Below are 20,505 nucleotides of genomic sequence, written 5' to 3'. Positions count from 1 at the left end.
AAGGCCGCCACCTGTACCTTTAGGGTGCTGATAGAGAGGCCCAGCTCTACCCCCGCTTGCAGAAAATCTAGGACTGCCGGGACCCCGGGACGTCCAATCCCCTGTTCTCGCAAACAGGAATTAAACATTTTCCCTACCTTGCCGTAAATCGCTCTAGTTACTGGTTTACGGCATTCTAACAAGGTCTTAACCACTCTCTCTCAAAAACCCTGTGATCTTAAGATCTGTTCCTCAGATCCCAGGCCGCAAGCTTGAGTGTCTCTATCTGAGGATGCAGAATAGGCCCCTGGAAAAGCAAATCCTCCCTGACTGGTAGTAATATCGGAGGATGAACCGCCAACTTCTTTATGCTGGCAAACCAGAGTCTCCTTGGCCAAAAAGGAGCCACTAAAATGAGGTCCGTAGCTTCCAATCGGAACTTCTGCAGAACCTCCGCCACCATCCTTACAGGAAGGAAGGCATAACACAGGCCGAACTGCCATGGATTGGTAAGGGCGTCTATCCCCCTGGCCCGATCCTGTGGGTGAACCGAAAAATATTGTGTCACCTTCTCCTCGAACACTTCCCTGTTGAGAGACCACTCGTCCTCTTCTGCCGACTGAGAAAATCGGCCAGCAAATTCTGAGTTCCCTTCAGATGAATGGCTGATATAGAGCACAAGTTCTTCTTGGCCCAGCAGAAGATTCCGTCTGCAATAGCCTGCAGCGCGGGGCTTCTGGTTCCCCCTTGCTTGTTCAGATAAGCTACTGCTGCCACATTGTCTGACCGAACCTGCAGATCCCTGCCCTGTAACTGGGACTGGAAGGTTTCTATAGCCTTCCAAACTGCCAGAAGCTCTTTCTGGTTTGAGGACCGACCTGCCTCTACATTCGACCAGGTTCCCTAGGCTAAGATTCCCTCTAGGTGGGCACCCCAACCCAGCGCACTGACACCGGTCGTGACCACCCCCGTAGCTTGTGGGAACCAGGGAAGACCCTTGTCCAGGTTGACCTGGGCCCGCCACCACCACAGAGACCTCCTGACAGCAGAAGATAGGGGCATAACCTGGTCCAGGCTCTGCTCCCTACCATCCCAATAACGGAGCATAAGTCTTTGCAAAGGGCGCTGATGATGTCTTGCCCAGGCCACCGCTGGAAAGCATGATGTCATCAATCCCAGGACTCTCAACCTCCCTGATCTGGGCTTCCCGACCTGATTGAAGCTGGGCTACTGCCTGCACTAGCTTGTTGATCTTCTCCGCAGGAAGAAACACCCTCATCTGCAACGAAGAGATCCTGTATCCTAAATACAGGACTTCCTGTAAGGGGGTCAACTGGGATTTTTCCTGGTTTATGAGCCACCCCAGTGAGCGCAGGAAACCCAAGGCCTCCTGCACGTCCTTCTGCAGCTGTTGGGCCGACTGAGCTATAAACAGTAGATCGTCCAGAGAAGGAATCACCATTATAGCCCTGAGCCTTAACGGGGCCAGCGCCTCTGCCAGTACCTTTGTAAAGATCCTCAGTGAGGCCGAGAGCCCAAAAGGGAGAGCTCGAAACTGGAGGTGTACCACTCCCGTGTCTATCCTCACAGCCAACCTGAGAAACCTCTGGGACTCCGGATGAATCTGGATATGCAAATATGCATCTCTGAGATCCACGGTGGCCATGTGACAACCCTGAAACAGAAACTTGGTTACCGAGAAGATTGACTCCATATGGAACCGCTTGTATTTTATGAACCTGTTCAGGGGGCGGAGATTCAGTATCAGCCTGAATTTCCCCGAAGGTTTCTTTACCACGAACATGTGGGAGTAAACCCCCAAGCCTCGCTCCTCCGGAGGCACCTGCACCAGTACTTCTTGGTCTACCAGATCTCCCAGAAGAAGACCCAGAGCCTTTGCCTTCTCTTGGTCCCTTGGTAACCTGGTTACCTGAAAATTCGGAAGGGGAACTGAACCAAACTCCAATCTGTAGCCGTTCCTTATTACATCTCGTATGAACTGACTTTCCGTTGAAGTATCCCATTGTGGAAGGAACTTCCCCAGTCTTCCTCCCACCGGGACACAGGAGTCACTGGGTTTTAGGGGAGGGTTGAGGAGGATTGAATAAGATTCCTCCTCTGCTCCTTCCCTTGTGACCCAACCAATGTTTTTTGGGGCGAACCTCCCTTTCCTGCAGGTTCTGCTGCCTAGAGCTTCGAAAAAAGCGCCTTCCTTCAGCTTTCTTTTTCATCTCTGGGAAAGCTTTCTTCCTAACCTGCGTGCGCTCTAACGCCTCTTGCAGGCCGGGGCCGAACAAGTGGTCCCCTGAAAAAGGTAATCCACACAGCTTCAATTTCGAAGCTGCGTCGCCTGCCCAGGTTTTAAGCTAAATGACCCTTCTGGCAGCATTCACTAATGCGGCAGATCTAGCAGCTGTTGCCTGGAAGTGCCCGCTGAAATATGCGATTGTAACTGTGTAAGCCAACACTCTAAGTTTCTGGCCACACAGGTAGCTGCTAGGGCTGGTTTAAGCCCAATGGAAGAGGCATCCCAAGCCCTCTTAAGCAGCACGTCTCCCCTCTTATCCATGGGATCCCTGAGAGAACCCATATCATCAAAGGCCAAATCTGTCTTTTTAGAGACTTTAGCCAAGGGAGCATCAAGTTTGGGAACTTTGTTCCAGGAATGCACCGCATCTGTCTCAAAAGGGAACCTCCTTTTAAGGCCACCTGAAAAAACTGCCTCTTTTCCGGTTGTTCCCACTCCAGCAGAATCGCCTCAATTAGCGATTTATAGACGGGGAATACCATGTCTTTCAGTACACTCGACCCCTGATACATCATGTTGTGTTTTGAAAGCTGGACCTGTTCTTCCCTGATCTCCAAAGTGTCATATATTACCTTAACCACTTGCTTACTGGGCACTTAAACCCCCCTCAGTCCCAGACCAATTTTCAGCTTTCAGCGCTGATGCACTTTGAGTGACAATTACGCGGTCATACAACACTGTACCCAAATGAAATTTTTATCATTTTTTTCCCACAAATAGAGCTTTCTTTTGGTGGTATTTAGTTACAGCTCGGAGTTTTATTTTTTGCTAAACAAACAAAAACAGATGCAAAAAAAAAAAAATCATGTTTTAATAGTTTGTTATAACATTTTGCAAACGGGTCATTTTTCTCCTTCATTGAAGTGCGCTGATTAGGCGGCACTGATAGGCTGCATTGGTGGGCACTGATGGGCTGCATTGGTGGGCACTGATGGGCTGCATTGGTGGGCACTGATGGGCTGCATTGGTGGGCACTGATGGGCTGCACTGGTGGGCACTGATAGGCATAGTTAAGGCGGCACTAATAGGCACAGATAAGGCGGCACCGATGGGCACAGATAAGGCGGCACTGATAGGCAAAGATGGGCACAGATAAGATGGCACGGATGGGTGGCACGGATAAGTGGCACGGATGGGTGGCACGGATGGGCACTGATAGGTACCACAGATAGATGGGACTGATGGGCACTGATAGGTGGCACTGATAGGTGGCTCTGATAGGTGGCACTGCTGGGCACTGATGGGCGGCACTGCTGGGCACTGATGGGCGGCACTGCTGGGCACTGATGGGCGGCACTGGGGTGCAGCACCTTTGAGGCAGATTTTGGGTGGCACTGTGGGTGGCACTGCGGGTGGCACTGCGGGTGGCACTGTGGGCACTGCTGGGTGGCACTGTGGGCACTGCTGGGTGGCACTGTGGGCACTATGGGCACTGCTGGGTGGCACTGACAGGGGGGCACTTACTTTATTTCAGGATGGCACTGCGGGTGGCAGGTGGGCACTGGCAGGGGGCAGGTGTCCGCTGGATATGCTGGCCGTGATCGGGACTGATGTCCCGAACACGGCCGCCGGCGATCGGCTTTTTTTTTTTCTCCTCGCGCTGTCAGCGCGAGGAGGAATACTAGCCGATTACCGGCTCCGTTTTATCACATGATCAGCTGTCATTGGCTGACAGCTGATCACGTGATAAGGGGTCGGGATCGACCCCTTACACGGATCGGTGATCAGGCGAGTCTCACGGACTCGCCGATCACAGAGCGCGCCGCGCGCGCCCCTCAGGGGGCACGCAGGCCGCTCGTAACCGGGACGACGTCAATAGACGTCGTCCCGGAAATGTAGGTCCGCGCTAATGCCGTCATTTGGCAATAGCGCGGATCTGAAGTGGTTAAGGAGGTCACCCACATCGTCCAAAGACAGCTTGTATCTGGATGATCTAATGGACTCTTCCTCCCCCTCTGACTCAGAAGTAGACTCTGTCCTAGAGGAGGCTAACGACCTTGGTACTCTCTCCTTATCTACCTCCTCCTCCTCCTGACTTGGTTCAGACAAGGAGGGCATACTCACGGCCCTGGGTAAAGAGACAGAAGGACCCTGCATCCTATCCATCATGCTCTTGAATGACTGGAAAGTGGATGCCATTTCATCCTTCATGGATGTCAAAACTTTGTGGCAAGCTGCCACCGAGTCCTCTTTCACCAGGCTACTGACACAATCCGGGCAAAGCGGCTTCTCCCAACCGGTGCCCCACACACGGCACATTTCCTTCTGGGCAAAGGTATCTGGGCTCTGTCCTGTTTGACCTAAAAACAAAGAAAAACAGGTTCCCATTAAAATACCACCCCTGACCACACCACTGTGCTTCTAGGGTCTGCCTAGGAAGTTCCCCCCTCACCAGCAGGTTCCCCACCCCGGGAGGGTACTAAGGTCAGAGTGACCCCTCCACCCCCCAGTGTAAGTCCTGGTCTGCCCTCACCGAGCTTACCTGAGAGGTGCTGGAGCCTGTCGAACCGGAGTCCACCTGTACAACTGCGCCCTCCATGGTTCCAGTGTCTTACTCAGACTCCCTGAGCCTTCACACCGCTCCAGACAGCCCTGTAGCCACACCACTGCGCCCAAAGGACTGGAACAGGTAGCGTGGCGCCCCCTGATGACGCAAATCTGGCGGAAGTGCGTCTCTCCCACGGACGCCGGAACGCAAAAACTCCGCCCACTCACGCCGTGCGTTCCTTACGAACGCACCGCTTACAGTACCCAAACGCCAGCCAGTGGATCCGAACATCTCTCGCCCGCCATCCGACCAACAAGGTACGAGCGGTTAGCGCGATAGAGGGGGAGATTGCCGCCCATCGTGGGCCGGTTCTCTCCGAACGTTTATAATGGCAGCGGGGACTGATAGCTACCCTCTCCTACCTCCAAACGGACCAAGGGGTGCTATGGGCCAGATCCACCAGGTGCTCCCCCAAGGACAACCCCTGAGAAGAAGGAGCTCCCCTACTAGTTCCGACGTGCTCCTTCCCATCCGGCAGGAAACAAAAACTGAGGAGGGCCTGGAGGACCACATCTTTTATTTGATTGGGTTGACGTGTTTCCTGTCCCGGAGGGAGAAGCCCTATATCTCAGAGGCTGTCCTGGAAGACGATATGAGAAAAAGAGAATTTTAATTTGGGTACAGTGTTGTATGACTGCGCAATTGTCATTCAAAGTGCGACAGCGCTGAAAACTGAAAATCGGCCTGGGCTGGAAGGGGGTGAAAATGCCTGGTATTGAAGTGCTTAAAAGGACTGTCTCCAGCTAGCCTCTCAGTTCATTCATATTACCTTTGGCCCAGTGCTGGGACAAGGTAATCCAATGCCTGGGGCGAAAAAAAGGAAAACTGCTCCCCGCCTATCTTCCCCACCAATCCCTGTTGGGTAAAGAAGGGGGCAGGGTAATATATCAGCATGCACCAAAACATTTGTAATATTTGTGGCATGCACTTGCATAGTACCAATATTTTTATTTATTTTTTTACATCGGGCGACTGCAGACTTTAGCCCACTAGCAGCTGAATACAGATCACAGGGGTGCAGAATTAAGTGCACTCTGGTGACCTACAGGGGTCCTTTCACATGGGTATGCCATTCAGTAGTGATGGACGAACTTCCGACGGGACGTTTCGCGAACGCGAAACGCGAACGGACACAAACGTTCGCGAAAACGACCGTTCGCCGCGGGCTCCATTGACTTCAATGGGAGGCGAATTTCGCAAACCTTTAGGTCGAATTTGCGGCCACGGGGTAATTATTAGGGGGTAGCACGTAGTCCCACCACCTGGACAATAGCATAATACATGTATGAGGTGAATTTGGGATCGATAACTACAAGCATTTTTTTTTTATTTGGGAAATTGTTCTGACAATTCAGGACTATGGAGCTAATGAAGGCAATGGAGGAGAGGGAAGGTCAGGGACCAGGGTAGGCAAACAAGAGGGTGCAGGAGATACAGAGCACTGACAGCAGCACCGTAATACAGAGCACTGACATCAGCACCGTGACATACAGCGCTGACAGCAGCTCCGTGACATACAGCGCTGACAGCAGCTCCGTGACATACAGCGCTGACAGCAGCTCCGTGACATACAGCGCTGACAGCAGCTCCGTGACATACAGCGCTGACAGCAGCTCCGTGACATACAGCGCTGACAGCAGCACCGTGACATACAGCGCTGACAGCAGCTCCGTGACATACAGCGCTGACAGCAGCTCCGTGACATACAGCGCTGACAGCAGCTCCGTGACATACAGCACTGACAGCAGCTCCGTGACATACAGCGCTGACAGCAGCTCCGTGACATACAGCGCTGACAGCAGCACCGTGACATACAGCGCTGACAGCAGCTCCGTGACATACAGCGCTGACAGCAGCTCCGTGACATACAGCGCTGACAGCAGCTCCGTGACATACAGCGCTGACAGCAGCTCCGTGACATACAGCGCTGACAGCAGCTCCGTGACATACAGCGCTGACAGCAGCTCCGTGACATACAGCGCTGACAGCAGCTCCGTGACATACAGCGCTGACAGCAGCTCCGTGACATACAGCGCTGACAGCAGCTCCGTGACATACAGCGCTGACAGCAGCTCCGTGACATACAGCGCTGACAGCAGCTCCGTGACATACAGCGCTGACAGCAGCTCCGTGACATACAGCGCTGACAGCAGCTCCGTGACATACAGCGCTGACAGCAGCACCGTGACATACAGCGCTGACAGCAGCTCCGTGACATACAGCGCTGACAGCAGCTCCGTGACATACAGCGCTGACAGCAGCTCCGTGACATACAGCACTGACAGCAGCTCCGTGACATACAGCGCTGACAGCAGCTCCGTGACATACAGCGCTGACAGCAGCACCGTGACATACAGCGCTGACAGCAGCTCCGTGACATACAGCGCTGACAGCAGCTCCGTGACATACAGCGCTGACAGCAGCTCCGTGACATACAGCGCTGACAGCAGCTCCGTGACATACAGCGCTGACAGCAGCTCCGTGACATACAGCGCTGACAGCAGCTCCGTGACATACAGCGCTGACAGCAGCTCCGTGACATACAGCGCTGACAGCAGCTCCGTGACATACAGCGCTGACAGCAGCTCCGTGACATACAGCGCTGACAGCAGCACCGTAAGCAGCCCCAGGAGGAAGTCAGCACAGCACAGGGATGGTGTGATCCCCTCATAATAAGAACCCCCAGGAGGAAGTCAGCACAGCACAGGGATGGTGGGAGCCCCTCATAATAAGAACACCCAGGAGGAAGTCAGCACAGCACAGGGATGGTGGGAACCCCTCATAATAAGCAGCCCCAGTAGAAATATGACACCGCTCAACCTCTTCAAAGAGGAGGGTAGGGGCATATAGTACGGTGTGCTTTTTTGGGTCAGGGAAGTGAGCCAAATGAATTAAGAAGGTCTGTGTGCTTGATTCCAAAAATTGTTTATAGACATATACATGGTCTACTGATCACATGTGTTGAATTCCTCCGAGATCCATGCCTCATTCATTTTTAGAAATGTGAGGTAGTTAACACTGTGGTGAGCTAGGCGAGTACGCTTATCGGTCACAATCCCCCCTGCTGCGCTGAACGTCCTTTCGGACAGGACACTGGATGAGGGGCAAGCCAACAGTTCGATTGCAAATTGGGCAAGCTCTGGCCAGAGGTCAAGCCTGCCCACCCAGTAGTCTAGGGGTTCATCACTCCTCAGAGCGTCCACATCGGCCGTTAACCCAATGTAGTCGGACACCTGACGGTCTAGGCGTTCCCTGATGCTGGATCCGGATGACACCTGTCGATGGGTCGGCTGAAAGAATGACCTCATATCCGAAGTCACCAACACATCTTCAAACCGGCCTCTTCTTGCAGGCGCTGTTGGATTGGTACCCGCAAATCCTTCTCTGGGAGTGGGAATTGCTCCTCTGCCAGCGCACGCAAAAGCAGAATGCAGCATTTCTCGAAGCAAGGCCTGGAAGTGCTGCATTCTGACAGCCCTCTGCGACGGCGGTAACATTTCCGCCATTTTGTGTTTGTACCGGGGGTCTAAGTACGTTGCCACCCAGTACTGGTCCTTGACCCTCATGCTTTTTATACGGGGGTCCCTATTAAAACACTGGAGCATGAAGGCCCCCATTTGCACTAAAGTGGAAGCGGTGTGGTGGCCTGGCTCCTGCTCATCATCCAGGATAATGTCGTCCTCTTCATTCTCCTCTCCCCATCCTCGCACAACAGGGATCCCAGAAAGGTTTAAAGCATGCTCTTCTTGCTCCTGCTCATCCGCCCCGGCACCATCCTCCTCTGACTCCTCATCAGACTCCTGTTGTTGACTTGTCTCAGATAGAGTAGCCCCCCCTGGGAATTCATCCAGCATTGCGACTTCCTCATCTTCCCGCTCCTGCTCCTCCACAGCCTGATCAATGACACGACGCAATGCACGCTCCAGAAAGAAGGCATAAGGTACCATGTCACTGATGGCGCCATGGCTGCGACTGACCAGTTTGGTGATCTCCTCAAATGGCCGCAGAAGTCTGCATGTGTCGCGCATGAGCAGCCACTGGCGCGGTGAAAAAAAACCCAGCTCCCCAGAACCGTTTCTTTCGCAGAGTTCATACAGGTAGACGTTAACTGCACGTTTCTGCTGGAGCAGCCTATCAAGCATATAGAAGGTTGAGTTCCATCGCGTCGGGCAATCGCAAATAAGACGTCTGACCGGCAGATGGTGTCGCCGCTGAATGTCAGCAAGGCGAGCCATGGCCGTGTAAGATCTTCTGAAATGGGCCGAGATTTTCCTTGCCTGCCGCAAGATGTCCTGGACCCCAGGGTATTTGACAAGGAATCGCTGCACGACCAAGTTTAAGACGTGTGCCATGCACGGCACGTGCGTGATTTTGCCCTGTTTCAATGCGCTAAGCAGATTGGCACCGTTGTCACACACCACTTTACCAACTGTCAAATTGAGCGGTGTTAGCCACTCATCTGCCTGTGAACGCAAAGCTGAAAGGAGTGCCGGGCCAGTGTGGCTCTTTGCTTCCAGGCACAACAGACGCAGCACGGCATGGCAACGTCTCACCTGGCATGTGGAATAGGTTCTGGGGAGCTTGGGCGGTGCAGTGGAAGAGACGCTAGCAGCGGAAAAGGAGGAGGCAGCTGAGGAGGAGAGGGAGGAGGATGGAGTAGGAGGAGGAGAAGAAGAGTCAGGCCTGCATGCAATCCGTGGCGGTAAAACCAAATCTACACGGGTGCCACGGGTTACATGCTTGACGGCCGTCAGAAGGTTCACCCAGTGGGCAGTAAAACTGATATACCTTCCCTGCCCGTGTTTGCTAGACCACGTGTCTGTGGTCAGATGTATCTTGGCACCGACACTGTGTGCCAGAGATACATTCACTTGCCGCTGAACATGGCCATATAGCTCTGGGATGCCCTTCTCTGAGAAATACTTCCTTCCTGGGACCTTCCATTGTGGTGTTCCAATGGCCACAAATTTGCGAAAGGCCTCCGAGTCCACCAGTTTATATGGCAGTAGTTGGCGGGCTATGAGTTCTGACAAGCCAGCCGCCAACCGTTGGGCAAGAGGGTTATCCGGCGTCATCATTTTTTTACGCTCAAACATTAGGCCCACGGAAGCCTGCCTTTTTGCAGAAAAATGTGAGCTTGGCGTGATGGAAGGTGGAGTGGAGGACAATTGTGAGGAGAGAGGAGAAGGAGAAGTAGAAGACGAGGCTGGACGGTGAGAGCCTGCAGTGTGGCTTTGTGTGTTCCGTTGCTCCCACTGGGCTCGGTGATGGCTGCTCATGTGCCTTCTTAAGGCGGTCGTCCCTAGGTGAGTATTGGGCTTACCGCGACTAACGCGTTGACTGCAAAGATTGCAGATGGCAACGCTATTGTCAGCAGCGGACACGTTAAAAAAAGCCCACACTGCGGAGCCATGTGCCGGTGTCCTGGGAGCGCCAGATGTGACCGTACATGGTCGATGACTCGCTCCTGATACATTTGCAGTCTGCTTTGTCCCTGCTGTGCAATGTAAGTCATTGCTGCTTCTCCTCCCTATCTGCTGGTCCATATCTCCCTCTGAACTCCCCTCCTCTTCCTCTCTTGTGGGCACCCACGTGACATCACTAGACACGTCATCATCAACGTCACCTTCCCCACCGCTATAAGTAGAGTAGGCAGCAACACCGGGGACCAACCTCCTCCTTGGGCTGATCTGGGTACTGGCGTCAGACTGCTGAGTAGCGCTTGTTGCTACCTCCTCTTCCTGATCCAATACCAAGAGTGGCTGCGCATCAGAAATGTCCTCTTGATATGGATCGGAAAATAATTCCAGTGACTCAAGCGGAAGGTATGTGGTGGTGGTGGTGGTGGTCGTGTTGTTGGTGGTAGTGTCTTTGGGGGTGCACATAGCAGAGAGTGAAGAAGAGGGTGCAGATCGAGAGGATGAGGAGGGTGCAGAAGAGTAAGGCTGAGCGAGCCACTCAACCAAGTCTGGTGCATCCTTTAAAGTAATTGAACGCACCTTCTGCAACTTCCCACTTTGGCTCAAGCCTGTTGCTCCTGCCCTACCCCTACCACCCCTGCGGAAGGGCCTGCCTCTTCCTCTGCATGTCATTTTTTAAATGACCCTGTGACAAAACTCTTAGTCCCTATACCGCTGAAGGACTGCTGCAGTATAGGTGAGCGGTCAGCAGTGGTGCACGTCAACCCTATCTATTGTGGACCTATAGCGGTCCTTACAGAACAGCAGACTGTACCGCACTCAAGCCTATGTACCGTAGCACCCTATACCAAGTTACCAGTCCTTATAAGAACTTTTGTGGACCAAGCAGGTTGTGTATTAGTGTTTAGCAGACTGTACGTCAGTCCCTATACCGCTGAAGGACTGCTGCAGTATAGGGCAGCGGTCAGCAGTGGTGCACGTCAACCCTATCTATTGTGGACCGATAGCGGTCCTTACAGAACAGCAGACTGTACCGCACTCAAGCCTATGTACCGTAGCACCCTATACCAAGTTACCAGTCCTTATAAGAACTTTTGTGGACCAAGCAGGTTGTGTATTAGTGTTTAGCAGACTGTACGTCAGTCCCTATACCGCTGAAGGACTGCTGCAGTATAGGGCAGCGGTCAGCAGTGGTGCACGTCAACCCTATCTATTGTGGACCGATAGCGGTCCTTACAGAACAGCAGACTGTACCGCACTCAAGCCTATGTACCGTAGCACCCTATACCAAGTTACCAGTCCTTATAAGAACTTTTGTGGAACAAGCAGGTTGTGTGTTAGTGATTAGCAGACTGTACGTCAGTCCCTATACCAATGAAGGACTGCTGCAGTATAGGGCAGCGGTCAGCAGTAGTGCACGGCAACCCTATGTATTGTGGACCGATAGCGGTCCTTACAGAACAGCAGACTGTACTGCACTCAGGCCTATGTACCGTAGCACCCTATACCAAGTTACCAGTCCTTATAAGAACTTTTGTGGACCAAGCAGGTTGTGTGTTAGTGTTTAGCAGACTGTGCGTCAGTCCCTATACCGCTGAAGGACTGCTGCAGTATAGGGCAGCGGTCAGCAGTAGTGCACGGCAACCCTATGTATTGTGGACCGATAGCGGTCCTTACAGAACAGCAGACTGTAACGCACTCAGGCCTATGTACCGTAGCACCCTATACCAAGTTACCAGTCCTTATAAGAACTTTTGTGGACCAAGCAGGTTGTGTGTTAGTGATTAGCAGACTGTACGTCAGTCCCTATACCAATGAAGGACTGCTGCAGTATAGGGCAGCGGTCAGCAGTAGTGCACGGCAACCCTATGTATTGTGGACCGATAGCGGTCCTTACAGAACAGCAGACTGTAACGCACTCAGGCCTATGTACCGTAGCACCCTATACCAAGTTACCAGTCCTTATAAAAACTTTTGTGGACCAAGCAGGTTGTGTGTTAGTGTTTAGCAGACTGTGCGTCAGTCCCTATACCGCTGAAGGACTGCTGCAGTATAGGGCAGCGGTCAGCAGTGGTGCACGTCAACCCTATCTATTGTGGACCGATAGCGGTCCTTACAGAACAGCAGACTGTACCGCACTCAAGCCTATGTACCGTAGCACCCTATACCAAGTTACCAGTCCTTATAAGAACTTTTGTGGACCAAGCAGGTTGTGTATTAGTGTTTAGCAGACTGTACGTCAGTCCCTATACCGCTGAAGGACTGCTGCAGTATAGGGCAGCGGTCAGCAGTGGTGCACGTCAACCCTATGTATTGTGGACCGATAGCGGTCCTTACAGAACAGCAGACTGTAACGCACTCAGGCCTATGTACCGTAGCACCCTATACCAAGTTACCAGTCCTTATAAGAACTTTTGTGGACCAAGCAGGTTGTGTGTTAGTGATTAGCAGACTGTACGTCAGTCCCTATACCAATGAAGGACTGCTGCAGTATAGGGCAGCGGTCAGCAGTAGTGCACGGCAACCCTATGTATTGTGGACCGATAGCGGTCCTTACAGAACAGCAGACTGTACTGCACTCAGGCCTATGTACCGTAGCACCCTATACCAAGTTACCAGTCCTTATAAAAACTTTTGTGGACCAAGCAGGTTGTGTGTTAGTGTTTAGCAGACTGTGCGTCAGTCCCTATACCGCTGAAGGACTGCTGCAGTATAGGGCAGCGGTCAGCAGTAGTGCACGGCAACCCTATGTATTGTGGACCGATAGCGGTCCTTACAGAACAGCAGACTGTAACGCACTCAGGCCTATGTACCGTAGCACCCTATACCAAGTTACCAGTCCTTATAAGAACTTTTGTGGACCAAGCAGGTTGTGTGTTAGTGATTAGCAGACTGTACGTCAGTCCCTATACCAATGAAGGACTGCTGCAGTATAGGGCAGCGGTCAGCAGTAGTGCACGGCAACCCTATGTATTGTGGACCGATAGCGGTCCTTACAGAACAGCAGACTGTACCGCACCCAAGCCTATGTACCGTAGCACCCTAGACAGACCAAGTTACCAGTCCTGATAAAGAGCTTTGTGGAACAAGTGAGTTGTGAATGATTAGCAGACTGCAGCAGAAGGGCAGCAGTCAAGTATAATATTCTTTCTATATTTGGAAGAAAGAATATTATACGTGTACAAGCCTATTACCGTACCACTGATACCAGTCCTGAAAAGAACCTTTGTGGAACTAATAGTAACAGCAAGTCTTTAAAATTATCCTCACTGCCTGACACACTGCTTCCTGCCTGTCCCTATACAAATTGGCAAAAAAGAGTAGGCTGGAACGATTAGCTGGAACAGCTCTTTTGTGGACCTGATAGTAACAGCTAATGATGATGATGATGATGATGATGAAGAAAGACTAATCTGGCTGAGCTGTCCCTAAAATAGCAGCATACAGCGCTCTGTCCCTTTATCTAAACTGACAAAAGAAACTCAGGCTGCTGACCTAACACCTATACCAGTCCTGAAAAGAACTTTTGTGTACCAAATAGCTAGCGTTTTCTCTGTCCCTACTCCACACAGGATCCTTTCCCTACAGTGACAGAAGAAAGAATGTAAAATGGCCACCGGATCGGGTGTATTTATAGGTTAGGGGGAATGTCCAAGTGTCCATGAGCTGTCATGTCTCAATTGGTTGTCCTGTAACACATGATAAACGTGTCACGAAAGGTTAAAGTTCTTGTATACATTAAACACGTAAGTCCGCCGGGGCGAACGACGGAAAAAGGCGTTCGAACCCGCGGACGGCGAAAGTCGGAAATTCGCCGCGAAACGACCGCCGGGCGAACCGTTCGGCCATCACTACCATTCAGGACCCCCTCTCAATTTTTCAGGTGGACCTGATTGGAAGGTCCATGCAGCCCTATCAGGAGTAGGGATGATCTTCGAGTTTGAGTCGAACATTGCCTGTTCACTGAACATCGAACAATTTGGGGTGTTTGCGGCAAATTTCGAAAAGCCGCGGAACACCCTGTAAAAGTCTATGGGAGAAATCTAAAGTGCTAATTTTAAAGGCTTATATGCAAGTCATTGTCATAAAAAGTGTTTGCGGACCCGGGTCCTGCCCCAGGGGACATGGATCAATGCAAAAAAAAATAAAAAAAAGTTTTAAAAACGTCAGTTTTTTCAGGAGCAGTGATTTTAATAATGCTTAAAGTGAAACAATAAAAGTGAAATATTTCTTTAAATTTCGTACCTGGGGGGTATCTATAGTATGCCTGTGAAGGGGCACATGTTTCCCATATTTAGAACTGTCCCTGCACAAAGTGTCATTTCTGCAGGAAAAAAAAAGTCATTTAAAATCATTTGCGGCTATAATGAATTGGATCTGGTATGGATATTAAGGGAAACTCCACGCCAAATAAAAATGGCGTGGAGTTCCCCCCAAAAATCCATACCAGACCCTTTATCCGAGCACGCAACCTGGCAGGCCACAGGAAAAGAGGGGGGGACGAGAGAGCGCCTCCCCTCCTGAACTGTACCAGGCCACATGCCCTCAACATTGGGAGGATGCTTTGGGCGTCTGTGACCCCTCAAAGAACCATGTCCCCATGTTGATGGGGACAAGGGCCTCATCCCCACAAACCTGGCTGGTGGTTGTGGGGGTCAGCGGGTGGGGGGCTTATCACAATCTTCCTTTAACAAGGGGACCCCCAGATCCTGGCTCCCCCCATTTGAAATGGTAAGGGGGGTATAAAAGTACCCCTACCATTTCACAAAGAAAGTGTAAAAAATTGTTAAAAAACACACACACACACACACACACACACACACACACACACAGTTGGGAAAAGTCAAAAAAATATCAAAAAATAAATAAATAAATAAATAAATAAATAAAAAAAGATTCCAGCGGTGGTAATCCACTCTTGCTATCCAGGGATGGCTGATCTCTTCTCCGGGGTCCAGCGATGGCTGATCTCGCTCGATGGTCCAGCGCAGCGCATCCATCATGTCTCCACCAGAGACACTGCAGGAATCCCGGCAGCCTGACGCATCTTAGCTGAGGAGCACGGGGCCACCCGTCACCTGACCCCACCCCCCCTGACGCAAGGGGAAAGCCGGGCTTCCCCAGTGACGTGCGAGTGACCCCGCCCCCCTGTGATGTAACAGAAACCTGCATTACATCAGATAGGGCGGGGTCACCCGCACATCACTAGGGAAGCCCGGCTTTCTCCTTGAGTCAGAGGGGGGTGGGGGTCAGGTGACGGGTAGCCCCATCCTCCTCAGCTAAGATGTGTCAAGCTGCCAGGATTCCCGCAGTGTCTTCAGTGGAGACATGATGAATGCGCTGCGCTGGACCATCGCTGGATCAGATCAGCCATCACTGGACCCCGGAGAAGAGATCAGCCATCGCTGGATAGCAAGAGTAGATTACCACCGCTGGAATCTTTTTTTTTTTTTTTTTTTTAATAAAGGACTTTTTCCAACGGTGTTTGTGTGTTTTTTTAACAATTTTTACACTTTCTTTGTGAAATGGTAGGGGTACTTTTGTACCCCCTTACCATTTCAAACAGGGGGGGGCAGGATCTGGGGTCAATTGGTATGGGTACAATGTACCTGATACCCATTCACATAGGGGTGGCCGGCATCTGGGGGTCCTTGTTAAAGGGGGCTTCCATATTCTGATAAGCCCTCCGCCCGCAGACCCCCACAACCACCGGCCAGGGTTGTGGGGATGAGGCCTTTGTCCCCATCAGCATGGGGACAAGGTGCTTTGAGGGGTCACAGACCCCCAAAGAATCCTCCCAATCTTGAGGGCATGTGGCCTGGTAAGGTCCAGGAGGGGGGTGCTCTCTCGTCCCCCCCCCTCTTTTCCTGTGGCCTGCCAGGTTGCGTGTTCGGATAAAGGGACTGGTATGGATTTTTGGGGGTAACTCCACTCCATTTTTTTTTAAATTTGGCGTGGAGTTCCCCTTAAAATCCATACCAGACCCTTTTTGGGGGGAACCCTGCATCTTTTTTTACATTTGACACGGGGTTAATATCCATACCAGACCTGAAGGGCCTGGTAATTGAATTTGGGGAACCCCACGCTTTTTTTTTTTTTTTTTTATCATCAATGACTTTCAATGACTGTTCTCTGTATTACGGGAGCCGACAGTTCATTATAGCCGCCAGTGATTTTAAATAACTTTTTTTTTTTCCTGCAGAAATGACACTTTGCGCAGGGACAGTTCTAAGCACGGGAAACATGCGCCCCTTCACAGGCATACTATAGACACCCCCCAGGTACGAAATTTAAAGGAATATTACACTTTTATTGTTTCACTTTAATCATTATTAAAATCACTGCTCCCGAAAAAACGTCCGTTTTTAAAACTTTTTTTTGCATTGATACATGTCCCCTGGGGCAGGACCCGGGTCCCCAAATACTTTTGATGACAATAACTTGCATATTAGCCTTGTGTACTGTGTCCTCTTCCATTTATCTGAACCTAAATGTGACATATCGGAGAAATCCTGATGTAAACAGACAGTAAATAGACACTGCAGTCTGTTTTCATCCAGCCTCCCATAGAGCTGTCACAGGTCCTCTTGTATCTGCTGCCACAAACAGAAACGGGCACAGATGTAAAAACTGACATCCATCCTGTTCAGCTCTGATTAAGGAAGGGATCTGCTCATGGATCCTCTGCTGATTGAAGTGGTCTCCAGGCATGTACTGGCCATTGGGACTACCGGGAGTTTCCCAGGGGGGCGATGACTCAGTGGGACACTCCGACGCAAGGGGTCTGCTCATGGGACACTCCGACGCAAGGGGGCTGCTCATGGGACACTCCGACGCAAGGGGGCTGCTCATGGGACACTCCGACGCAAGGGGGCTGCTCATGGGACACTCCGACGCAAGGGGGCTGCTCATGGGACACTCCGACGCAAGGGGGCTGCTCGTGGGACACTCCGACGCAAGGGGGCTGCTCGTGGGACACTCCGACGTAAGGGGGCTGCTCATGGGACACTCCGACGTAAAGCGGCTGGTAATAGGACACTCTGATGTAAAGCAGCTGGTAATGGGACTGGTAATGGGACACTCGGATGTAAGGGAGTGCTGATGGGACACTCAAAATGTAAGTGGGCCGTTCTAGGTGAAGTCCAGGGCCAAATTTCTGTCCCAGTCCTGCCCTGGTGGTCTCTGTTCTGTTTCAGAGGATCCTTAGGGCTTGTTTACACATGTGTCTGGGGGCAGGAAAAACTGGGTGGTTGAGCCATAGTTTTACTGACCTCCTGTATAAACACTAAACATACAGCTGCTACCAACTGTACACATGTCTCAGCCACGATGCTGTGCTTAAACAGAATATTGCTGCCACTGAATGCAGCAATACAGTTCAATGGCACTGCGCTGCAATCGCATGTGACTGCAGAGTGGTAGTACAGCAATTATCAGTTTAGGGGCCCATTCACACTAGGAAATGCATGGGAATCGCCTGGGAATGCTGTGCGGTTCCAGTGCAATTCATATGCAGTTCTGTGCAGTTTGATTTCCGCCCTTTTCATTTTGAATGGGGCTGAAATCGCACTGCACCAAAAGTAGATCATGCACTACTTTTTCAGATGCATGGCAACCACATTGCATGCTAGTTTTGTACCATGTGATCTGGTGTGGGTAAACGCACTGCGTTTGCGTTCTGCATTTGGAGTGTCATTAAGGGAAGTGTGTGGAATGCGGTGTGAGAAGTCACATGGGAACGTGGCTTTTTCTGCACTGTGTTCTAGTGTAAGACGGGCCCTGAAACAGGCGATGAGGAGGCAACATATCACCGCCTCTCAAACAGCTCTGGAAAAAGATCCAAGCATAGATCACTTTTCAGAGAAGCAACAGTCACACACTATAGCTGGCCATAGACAGATCAAAATTTGGCTCAGCAGAATCCAAATGAATTTTCGATCCATCTATAGGCAGGCTGGTTGTACTAAAGTTGATTTATCGATGAACTTAATTTCAACAAACCAGTCTGTTTTTTTTTTTTTTGGACGTTCACTGCCGCAGGGTATATCCATCAATGATGATCATTGTATAAATAAATATTCCTGCGCTTATCCCTCCACCTCTCAATGGGAATAAACAAAGCAATTGATAAAAATCACAAATGAAAGAAAGCTGCAACCAAATAGTCTGAACACAAGACTTAATAAACAGTAATTAAAAGTAGGAGCGCTATCTAATGCCAAACTCTGAAAATCACTCAGATGATAATAAATGATATCAGAACAATAATCTTATACAAGTGTAACGCCTTTCCAGACCCTGAGAGGTTACCATTTCCTGGTGCTGGACAACGCGTTTCTGAGACTACGTCCGGTCAGAGGGAGAGCGGTGGAGAAGGTGGCTGGCTGACCGATGCCTTTAAACAATTTTTTACTCCTCAGCGCCTAGGGCTGAGAGGTTCAAGCACCCATCAGCAGCATCTGCATTATATGGTGCAGGAATATCTTGGGGCAAGAGCAGACTTGGAGACCTTTCCAACAGAGCATCTACTGGGTTACTGGGTCTTGAGGGTGGACCACTGGCCAGAACTTTCTCAATATGCAATTGAGCTACTGGCCTGTCATGCATCCAGTGTGCTTTCTGAATGCACATTCAATGTTGCTGGAGGGTTTGTAAGGGATCAAAGAGTGTGCCTGTCCACAGACTCCGTTGATAGGCTCACATTTATAAAAGTAAATCAGTCCTGGATCAGCAGCTATCAAGCCCCTGATGCTGATTTAACTGATTGAATTAGCTGAAGACTGCCTATGCTGCCTATCCTATTCCTGAATCTTGATGATGCTAGCTTCCAACAATATTTTAGGTTTAGGGCACCACCAACAACAACCAAGGCCTATTTTTTTGCCCTGTTTAACAGGGGCATGTAATTACAATTTTTGAAATACATTTTAACAGCAGAACCCATTCCTGCACCCAACAAGAGTAACTGTGAGGGGTTACAGCATGGATCTTCAAACTATGGCCCTCCAGTTGTTCAGGAACTACAATTCCCATCATACCTAGTCATGTCTGTGAATGTCAGAGTTTTACAATGCCTCATGGGATGTGTAGTTTCACAACAGCTGGAGGGCCGTAGTTTGAGGATCCCTGGGTTACAGTGTTCTGGCACCATCAACACACAAGGCCCAATTTTTCTGCAGTGTATATATTGCAGTCAATGTAGTATATATAATAAAGTTCAGGGTATATAGTGCAGTGTACAATATATAATACAGTGTATTCAAATGGTTAAGGGGAGCCCTATGACAGAATTAAGAAAAAAAATGGCATGGGGTCCCCCCAAAATCCATACCAGACCCTTATCAGTGCAAGCAGCCTAGCAGGCCAGAAAAGGAGGGGGGAGATGAGCGCCCCCTCCTCCTGAACCATACCAGGCTTCTTGCTCTCAACATGGGGGGGGTGCTTTGGGGTCCCCCCAAAGCACCTTGTCCCTGTGTTGATATGGACAAGGGCTTTATCCCCACAGCCCTGGCCCGGAGGTTGTGGGGGTCTGTGGTTAGGGGGCTTATTGGAATCTGGAAGCCCTCTTTAACAAGGGGGCCCCCAAATCCCAGCCCTTCCATATGAATGGGTATGGGTGGGAGGTGCTCTGTGTTGTACACTTGCCTCCTGTACGAAGAGCGCTCCTCCATACAGCACATGAGACAGGATCGCTCTTACTGCAGATTGCATAGCGCTGTACACACACAGTCTGATTAACGCCCCCTATCCACATTTCCTGCTGCCAGGAGGTGAGCAGCCCTTGGGGGAGATAGGGGGCAGTAATAAAACAGTGTGTGTACAGAGCAATGTGATCTGCAGTAAGAGCAATCTTGTCTCATGTGCTGTATGGATGAATGCTCTTCTGACGGTGAGAGTACAACACCGCACACCTCCTCCTGGCTTTGTAGTGACTTCCTCCTGTAAGTTGGGGGAGGGATATGGGCGGCTCTCTGTACTGCAAAATGTAATGGGGATTTGGGGATATGTTCAAGAAGGAAGAATGGGGGGGGGGTTATGTGCTAGGAGGAGGGTTTGGGGGGGTTGAGCCAGGAGAGGGGATGTTTGTGCTAGGAGTGGGGTGGGAGATTAGTGCTGGGGGGGAATTTGGGTAGGGAGGAAGAATTTGTGCTGGGAAGGGTAATTTAGAGGGGGTTGTGCTAGTAGGAGGGATTTGTGAGAATTTGTCTTAGGAGGGGGATTAAAGAAAAATTTGTGCTGGGAAGGGACAT

The sequence above is a fragment of the Lithobates pipiens genome, unplaced genomic scaffold (assembly GCF_037356315.1).
Source record: "Lithobates pipiens isolate NorthernLeopardFrog02 unplaced genomic scaffold, aLitPip1_a1.2 Scaffold_41, whole genome shotgun sequence".
Taxonomy (NCBI): Eukaryota; Metazoa; Chordata; class Amphibia; order Anura; family Ranidae; genus Lithobates; species Lithobates pipiens.
Note: the sequence above shows the minus strand (reverse complement) of the source record.